Genomic DNA, 9,708 nt, shown 5'->3' with positions numbered 1-9,708 from the left:
ATCTCCTAAGTGACAGGGAGTGACAGATCGCAGTGTTCAGCATAGCTGAACATATGCGATCTGTCCCTGTGTCACTCAGTCACCTCCCCCCCACACGTTAGTAAGCACCAGGCATACATTAACCCCTCCCTCTCCAATAAAATTAACCCCTTCCCTGCCAGTGTCATTTTTACAGTAACAGTGCATATATATAGCACTGATTACTGCAGTAATGTCACTGGTACCCCCAAAAGTGTCAAAAATATCAGTCAAGGGTCAGATCTGTCCGCCGCAATGTCACAGTCCCGCAAAAAAAATCGCAGATCGCCGCCATTACGCGTTAAAAAAAAAAACACCAAAAATGACAGAAATCTTTCCCGTAGATAGTAAACGCAATAACTTTTGCGCAAACCAATCAAAATACGCTTATCGTGATTTTTTTTACCAAACATATGTAACAGAAAACAAATTGGCCAAAAATTAAAAAAAAATAGATTTTTACATTTTTTTGGGGGAATTTCATATAAAAAAATGTTAAAAATATTGTTATTTTTCCAAAATAAACGCTCTTTTTTTGTTTATAGCGCAAAAAGTGAAAATCGCACAGGTGATCAAATACCACTAAAAGAAAGCTCTATTTGTGGGAAAAAAAGGATGTAAATTTCGTTTGGGTACGGCGTCGCACGACCGCGCAATTTTCAGTTAAAGTCGCACATCGCCGAATCGCAAAAAGTGGCCTGGACGTAAGACAGCAAAATCCTCCGGTGGTAAAGTGGTTAAGCAGCGCTGCAACATTGGGTTCACATTATTTTAAAGAGCACTAGCACTTTAATTTGCAGCAAGCAGCTTGTAATTGCACAGATATTTTTCCAATTATTTATTTATTTATTTTGCACAATATCATAAGCGCGAGGTTATACCGACATACATTAAAAAAAAATTCAAAATTTTCTCCATTAATGAGATCAGGGAGCCTATCGATGACTCACCAGTCTGTTGTGAGGTTTTATGTTTCACTAGACGGGGTAGATGGCGCAAGAAAATCTGCCCGATCTGCTCCGATTTGTAAACAAGGAGGAGGGGGATGTGGGCGTGGTTGCAAGTATATGATTGAGTAGCATGCAACGTGCCATCCAGCTTCCGAAGACGTCACGCTGATGACGAAACGCGTCAAGTTGGGACGCATGTCACTTCATTCTGGGTTCTGGTTGGAACGCACACTGCCATCAGCATGCACGGCTTTGCACTGGTTCCTTGTTTCGTGCGGGAAGCCGCGTGGGAGTATCCTTCATCCCTTTTTTCAATTTTTTTGTCTGTACATCGGCCCTTCGGGGAATATTTTTAGACAATAAAGCCTGAATGTTATCATGCCATGAGGAGCCTGTTCGTTTTCTGTTCCCTCTCCTTGGGATTATCCTAATTACTACCCACCCTGTGAAGGAGGAAAATCCGGAAATCCGCTTCCAGGTCACGGAGACCATTATAGTCTGCTTTGATCCCACTTGCCATAAGGTAGGAAGGATCAACATCATCTGGTGAGTGGGAATTTCTTCCATATTCTGCACGGAGGGTGTCATCGCCACTGCAGGTGCAAGTTGATCCAGGGAATATCCGATTGCCTCTCGGGGGGATCAGGAAGGAATTTTTTTGTAGCAAATTGGTGTAGCAAATTGGATTATGCTTTGCTGGGGTTTTTTTCACCTTCCTCTGGATCAGCTGCGGGAATAGGATTGTGTATATGGGATTGTATGGTTGAGTTTTCAATACTGTTTTTTTTTTGGTTGAACCCGACAGACTTGTGTCTTTTTTCAACCTGACTAACTACTGTATGTAACTATATATTTTCACTGGACATCATTATATTATATTTGTCATTTATGAGCACTATGGTTACATGGGGTTAATTTCTTCTTTTTTGCACGAGCGCTTTATATTTCCCAATAGCACAGTGTTGCTAGCACGTGTTATAATATATTTTTGATGTAATGTGTGTGAGTAATATATGTGGCCGAATGGTGTATTATAATATATTTGTTGTGTAAAAGCTAGTGCTGCTGACTGCATATAATATCTTCAAACTACGGCCCTCCAGCTGTTGCAGAACTACACATCCCATGAGGCATTGCAAAACTCTGACATTCACAGACATGACTAGGCATGATGGGAACTGTAGTTCCTGAACAACTGGAGGGCCGTAGTTTGGAGACCTCAGGATCGAGCATATCTCTATTGCGGTAATATCATAGTTGCCAACATTTGAAAAAAAATTCCAGGGACACTTTGCAGCACAGCTATCAATTACTTACCACACCCACTTCCCCGAAGCCCCACCCACTCCACATAATCTCCGCCTACTTATCATCAGATTATAGGGTCTACTCAATAAAGAGAGAACTACAGGAAATTGAAAAGGGAATTTTAAACTTGAGGCCAAAGTAGCAGAGTTGGAATAATTCTCCCATTCAGCTGCACTACTTCTGCCTAAAGTGTAAAATTCTCATCACAATTCCCTGCAATTCTAAAGTGTGAAATGTGCTCAGGTGTGACCATACAAAAAATGTAAACATAAATAAAGTGCAAAGTGTAAATAAGTACATTGCCGGGACAATGTAAATTACCCGGGACAGGCTGCTATTTGCCGGGACTGTCCCGGCAAAAACGGGACAGTTGGCAAGTATGTTATATACAAATATTTTAAAAAATGTACCTTTATAGACATGGGGGTTAAGCTTACCCCTAAGAGTTGTCAGCCTATAACAGGAAGTGGCTGAACAAGAACCTTCATGGCAGGATCAATGGGTATTTTTTCATAGGCTGGTAAGAAGCTTTAATGCAGAAGAGACACAATATGCCTCTTCTGCAGTAAAAATCCTGCCTGTGCGCTAATTTATTTTCTAAAGTTCAACTTTAGATTACATTAACAAGTTAATACTAATGAGATTGTGATTGTGTTTACGTAGACTTTGGGATGCCAAGTTTTCTGTGCCTACAGGCACCTGAGATGAAAACCTAGTCTAGACAAGATAGAGACTGTCTTTGCCACACCCGCTGAGGGCAAAGTGACAGAGACCCTTTGAAGCGCGCCCCCCTGGCCAAATTATGCTCACTTTAGTTTGTCTCCCACGTTACTTTGTTGCTCCTGGAGCTCCTGGGTACAGGGGAGCATATGATCTCCTCTAAAGCTAGTCTTTGATGGATCGAAATTTGACCGGTTCAGCAAGGACCATCCAAATTTTGATCCACGTATGGGCAAGCTGGTTGTATAGAAGTCAACCTCTCGATCGATTTCTGTACAACCAGCCTGTCTGTTTTTTTTTGCTCGATCAGTGCCGCCAGCTATGACCAGGGTTTTTTTTTTCCAGAGAATAGGTGCAGGTACTTACGCCTTGTCTCTGCCCCTATACCTCCAAACACCATCCCTAATCCCCTACAGCCAGCAGCAGTAGATCTCCCCCAGCAACAATAGACCCCCTGCAACGATATACCCCCCTGTAACAATAGATCCACCCCAGCAACAATAGACCCCCTGCAACAAAATACCCCCCTGTACCAATAGATCTACCCCAGCAACAATAGATCCCCTGCAACAAAATACCCCCCTGTACCAATAGAGCCACCCCAGCAACAATAGACCCCCTGCAACAAAATACCCCCCTGTACCAATAGATCTATCTACCCCAGCAAAAATAGACCCCCTGCAACAAAATGCCCCCCTGTAACAATATATACATCCCAACAACAATAGACCCCCTGCAACAAAATACCCCCTGTACCAATAGATCTACCCCAGCAACAATAGACCCCCTGCAACAAAATACCCCCCTGTACCAATAGATCCACCCCAGCAACAATAGACCCCCCAGCAACAAAATACCCCCTGTACCAATAGATCTACACCAGCAACACTAGACCCCCTGCAACAAAAGACCCCCGTGTACCAATAGATCTACCCCAGCAACAATAGACCCCCTGCAACAAAATACCCCCCTGTACCAATACATCTACCCCAGCAACAATAGACCCCTGCAACGAAATACCCCCTGCAAAAATAGATCCACCTCAGCAACAATAGACCCCCTGCAACAAAATACCCCCTGTACCAACAGAATGACCCCAGCAACAATAGACCCCCTGCAACAAAATACCCCCCTGTACCAATAGATCTACTCCAGCAACGATAGACCCCCTGTAACGAAATCCCCCGTGTACCAATAGATCTACCCCAGCAACAATAGACCCCCTGCAACAAAATACCCCCCTGTACCAATAGATCTACCCCAGCAACAATAGACCCCTGCAACAAAATACCCCCTGCAAAAATAGATCCACCCCAGCAACAATAGACCCCCTGCAACAAAATACCCCCCTGTACCAATAGATCTACCCAAGCAACAATAGACCTCCTGCAACAAAATACCCCCCCTGTACCAATAGATTCACCCCAGCAACAATAGACCCCCCTGCAACAAAATACCCCCCTGTAACAATAGATCCACCCCAGCAACAATAGACCCCATGCAATGAAATACCCCCTGCAAAAATAGATCCACCCCAGCAACAATAGACCCCCTGCAACAAAATACCCCCTGTAACAATAGATCCACCCCAGCAACAATAGACCCCCTGTAACAATATACCCCCTGTAACAATAGATCCACCCCAGCAACAATAGACCCCCCTGCAACAAAATGCCCCTTAGTAACAATAGATCCACCCCAGCAACAATAGACCCCCTGCAACAAAATACCCCCTGTACCAATAGATCTATCTACCCCAGCAACAATAGACCCCCTGCAACAAAATGCCCCCCCTGTAGCAATATATACATCCCAGCAACAATAAAACCCCTGCAACAAAATACCCCCTCTAACAATAGATTGTTCCCAGCAACAATAGACCCCCTGCAACAAAATACCCCCCTGTACCAATAGATCTACCCCAGCAACAATAGACCCCCCAGCAACAAAATACCCCCTGTACCAATAGATCTACACCAGCAACACTAGACCCCCCTGCAACAATAGATCCACCCCAGCAACAATAGACCCCCTGTAACGAAATTCCCCCGTGTACCAATAGATCTACACCAGCAACACTAGACCCCCCTGCAACAAAAGACCCCCCTGTAACAATAGATCTACCCCAGCAACAATAGACCCCTGCAACAAAATACCCCCTGCAAAAATAGATCCACCCCAGCAACAATAGACCCCCTGCAACAAAATACCCCCTGTACCAACAGATCGACCCCAGCAACAATAGACCCCCTGCAACAAAATACCCCCCTGTACCAATAGATCTACTCCAGCAACGATAGACCCCCTGTAACGAAATTCCCCCGTGTACCAATAGATCTACCCCAGCAACAATAGACCCCCTGCAACAAAATACCCCCCTATACCAATAGATCTACCCCAGCAACAATAGATCCCTGCAACGAAATACCCCCTGCAAAAATAGATCCACCCCAGCAACAATAGACCCCCTGCAACAAAATACCCCCCTGTACCAATAGATCTACCCAAGCAACAATAGACCTCCTGCAACAAAATACCCCCCTGTAACAATAGATTCACCCCAGCAACAATAGACCCCCCTGCAACAAAATACCCCCTGTAACAATAGATCCACCCCAGCAACAATAGACCCCATGCAACGAAATACCCCCCTGTAACAATAGATCTACCCCAGCAACAATAGACCCCCTGCAACTAAATACCCCCTGTACCAATAGATATACCCCAGCAACAATAGACCCCTTACAACAAAATACCCCCCTGTACCAATTGATCTACTCCAGCAACAATAGACCCCCTGCAACAAAATACCCCCCTGTACCAATAGATCTACCCCAGCAACAATAGACCCCCTGCAACGAAATTCCCCCCCATGTAACAATAGATCCACCCAGCAACAATAGACCCCCTGCAACAAAATACCCCCAGTAACAGTAGATCCACCCCACCCCGGCTGGCCCCCCCCCCCCAATCGGCGGGTGCAGGGTACTCAATGTCAGGCAGAGACGCAGAACTGCAATCTGCCTGTGTAAACAAGGCAAAACGCCATTCTAACAGGGAGGAAGGGATTTAGTTTGTGTCTCTGCAAAGCAGGGAATAAATTCCATCTCTATAAAATCACCTCACACAGTTCACATAAACACTGGATAGGCACACAGGTAACCCTTTGATCGCCCCTGAGGTTAACCCCTTCCCAGCCAGTGTCATTAGTACAGTGACAGTGCATATTTTTAGCACTGATCATCACTGTATTAGTAAAATCTAAGAAAAAAGTGTAGTATTTAAATATTATGTGAAATATCAATATGTCAATCAGCAAAACAAATGTGTACATATATGTGAATTCAAACAAATATGGGAAAAGCATCACTGAAATGTATCGCACATAACAATAGAAAATACCATGTATAGAAAGTAAATGCACTTATCCAAAACAACAGCGCTAAAAAAATCATGAATAGCCTCAATTAAAAAAAAGGGTGTTTTTATCAAAGTGAAATAATTAAACCAAAGTGAGTCCATGGTTAAATGGATGAAAGAAAAAGTCCCATGCACAAGATAGCGATGTCAGTGCGTTGGGAATTTAGCCATACAGATTGTATGGCTGAATTTGCATCGCATTCGGACCAAATTCGCACAGGGCCTTTTTTTTTTTGGTCCGCACCAGAATCGGATCGCATGGGTGTTCACACCTGTGCGATCCGATTCATGTCCGAACTGACAGTTCACACTGCGATATGCTAATTGATCTGGGGGTGTGTCGCTAACTTTGTATTGACACCCCCAGCGATTTGCATATGGTAGTGTGAACTGCCTGCGATTTGAATGTGATGCGGGAACTCGCAGTGGATTCGCAGGGTTCCCGCATCGCATATGTGTGAACCGGCACTTAGAGGTGATTCTTCCTGTATATATTTTGTGAACATATCTAAATACACTGTGCTGTACTGCATGTAAAATATGTAGCAGAATACATATCGGCCTAAAATGAGGATATTCGATTTTTAGTGTTTTATAGCAGAAAGTAAAAAAATATATTTTTTCAAAATTGTTGGTCTTTTTTTTTTGTTTAAAGCACAAAAAATAAAAACTGCAGAGGAGATCAAATACCACAAAAAGAAAGCTCTATTTGTGGGGAAAAAAGGACATCAATTTAATTTGGGTACATCGTCGCACGACCGCGTAATTGTCAGTTAACCACTTAAGCCCCGGAGGATTTGGCTGCTCAAAGACCAAGGCCTATTTTGCGATTCGGCACTGCGTGACTTTAACGGACAATTGCGCGGTCGTGCGACGCTGTACCCAAATTAAATTGATGTCCTTTTTTCCCCACAAATAGAGCTTTCTTTTGGTGGAATTTGATCACCTCTGCGGTTTTTATCTTTTGCGCTATAAACAAAAAAAGAGCGACAATTTTGAAAAAATAACAATATTTCCTGACAGACTCCATGGCAGCATACGTTCGGGTAGGCCCCGCCTCCTCTCCTACCTCATAGGACCCCACTCCCATAAATCTTTGCTCCCTTTCAGCATCAGTGTTCCTTTTTCGTCCTCCTCATACATATGGTTTGATGTTCCTACTATCCGGTCCTATATATCTGTGGCAGACTGAGTTTTGGAGTCTCCGATAAGCCCTGGCTCTTAGCGGGGTATGGAGGGGGCAATAGAAGAGACCCTTAGCAGGAGCTATGTGGTTTGGCCGAGAGAGCCCTGCTGCTGCGGGTGGCCCTTTATTGCCTGAAGGCACAAGCCGGTGTTGCGTCTCCTGGACTCGGTTATGCTGTCGGGTAGTAAGCCCTTATATGGGACCATTTCTTATTCCTTATTTCTTATTTATCTTTTCCTTCTATATTGCTTTTATATTTCTGCTCGTGTCTAGGTTGTATATATCTTTTTCTGCTCCAGTGTGGATATGTCTGCGGGCATTAGAACTTACTTGTTTGTTTTAGCTGTTCGCGGCCGCCGCCACGATCTTTTCCGCCACTTCCGGGTTGTCCGGCGCTTCTGAGCATGCGCAGTGCGCGCCGAGTAGTGGATTCGTCGCGCATGCGCAATAGCGGGGTCTGACGTCACGCGCGGTTGCGCAATATGGCGCGTCGCAGGTCCGGCGGTCTATTTAAACCTGCGATCAGACCGGGGCTGGTGGGAAGGTCGGCATATCGGTAGCCTCCCCCAGACTCTGGTCCAGTGATTAAGGTAAGACGGATTCCTTCCTTTTGGGGGTCATTTTTTATGGATAAATGGGACTGATGGTTTATGTCCTACTCCAACTAGGATACATATCTTTCATCTATTGCACCATTGGGATTACTTGAGCTATGGAATCATCGCCGCCCCCCAGTGGCCAGCCTGCTCTTTCTAGGTATGTGCTGGTTCTGATAGATTGAATGCTCTGTGTCTCTATCACTGTTCTTATGTCTTGCTGTATGTATCTGTCTCAGCTCTCTTAGGTCTGATCAACAGCCCCGCACACGCAGTAAAGACAGTCACTCAAACTCTTCTATTTATAAGTCACTCAAATATGCAGCACCGGCGCTCCTCATCTAAATCTAAATCATCTAAATCTAAGCGCAGCTCCCCCCATGGTAGGGGACGTGATGGCCAGTCTTCCACGCACCATGCCGCAGGGGAAAAAATGCTGGGGTTGCCGTACCCTGATACCAGACGGTTCCTCCCTGTGTAAACCCTGTTATGCCCAAGCTACGGGTGAAAGGGAAAAATCGGACCAACATATTGAGGAGGTGGTGCACAGAGTTTTAAAGGACTCTCTTGCTGAGTTGCACAGGCCAAACCCTTCTGCAGGTCCGTCACGCTCTCCTGACAGAGATTTGTTGGTTCAGGATCCATTTGAGTCTTCCCAACCCAGCCATCCATCTATTCTCCCGTTAGAGTCCGAATCCGATTCGGATGACTCCGGTACTGGATTTGAGTTTGCCCTCGTGTCCCCGTTAGTTAAAGCGGTGAGAGAGGCCCTTGATTGGGAGGATCCTGCTGTCTCTTCTCCAAAGCAGAAGAAATATTTCAAGCAGTTATGCAAAGAGCGCTTGAACTTCCCATTTCTAGGGGAACTGGGAGACCTAATCTCTGAGGAATGGAGCAAAGTGGAAAGAAAAAATTCCATGACCACTAAAATGGCAAAACTGTATCCTTTTAAACAGGAAGAGGTGAAATATTTGGAGTCTTCTCCTAGTGTGGATGCCGCAGTGATGCGTCTTGTGAAGCACGTCACTCTCCCAATGGAGGATACAGCATCATTTAGAGATCCTTTGGATCGGAGGATTGACGCTGACCTTAAACGAGTGTATCTCTCAGCCGGCATGGCCTGTAAGCCAGCACTGGCTTTGGCTACAATTTCTAAGGCCATGGAAGTTTGGGTTAATGCCCTTGAAGATACTCTTGGAGGAGTTTCAGAGGAAGTGCTTCAAAGCTCTCCTATCCAGGAACTGAAGATGGCTGCGGGCTTCTTGGGGGAGGCTTCCTAGGACACCATTCGCCTCTTGGCCCGGGTTATGCTGGCCTCCGTTACGGCCAAACATGCCCTTTGGCTTCGGCCTTGGGTTGCCGATGCTGCCTCTAAACAGGCATGGTGTGGGATTCCCTTTGAGGGTTCTTCCCTCTTTGGGAATAAATTAGATGCAGCCATAACTCGGGCCACGGGTGGAAAATCTGGGTTCCTTCCTCAGGACAAACGCCCAGGGGCTCAAAAACGCTC

The sequence above is a fragment of the Pelophylax lessonae genome (assembly GCF_965119305.1).
Source record: "Pelophylax lessonae genome assembly, chromosome: 2".
Lineage (NCBI taxonomy): Eukaryota > Metazoa > Chordata > Amphibia > Anura > Ranidae > Pelophylax > Pelophylax lessonae.
Note: the sequence above shows the minus strand (reverse complement) of the source record.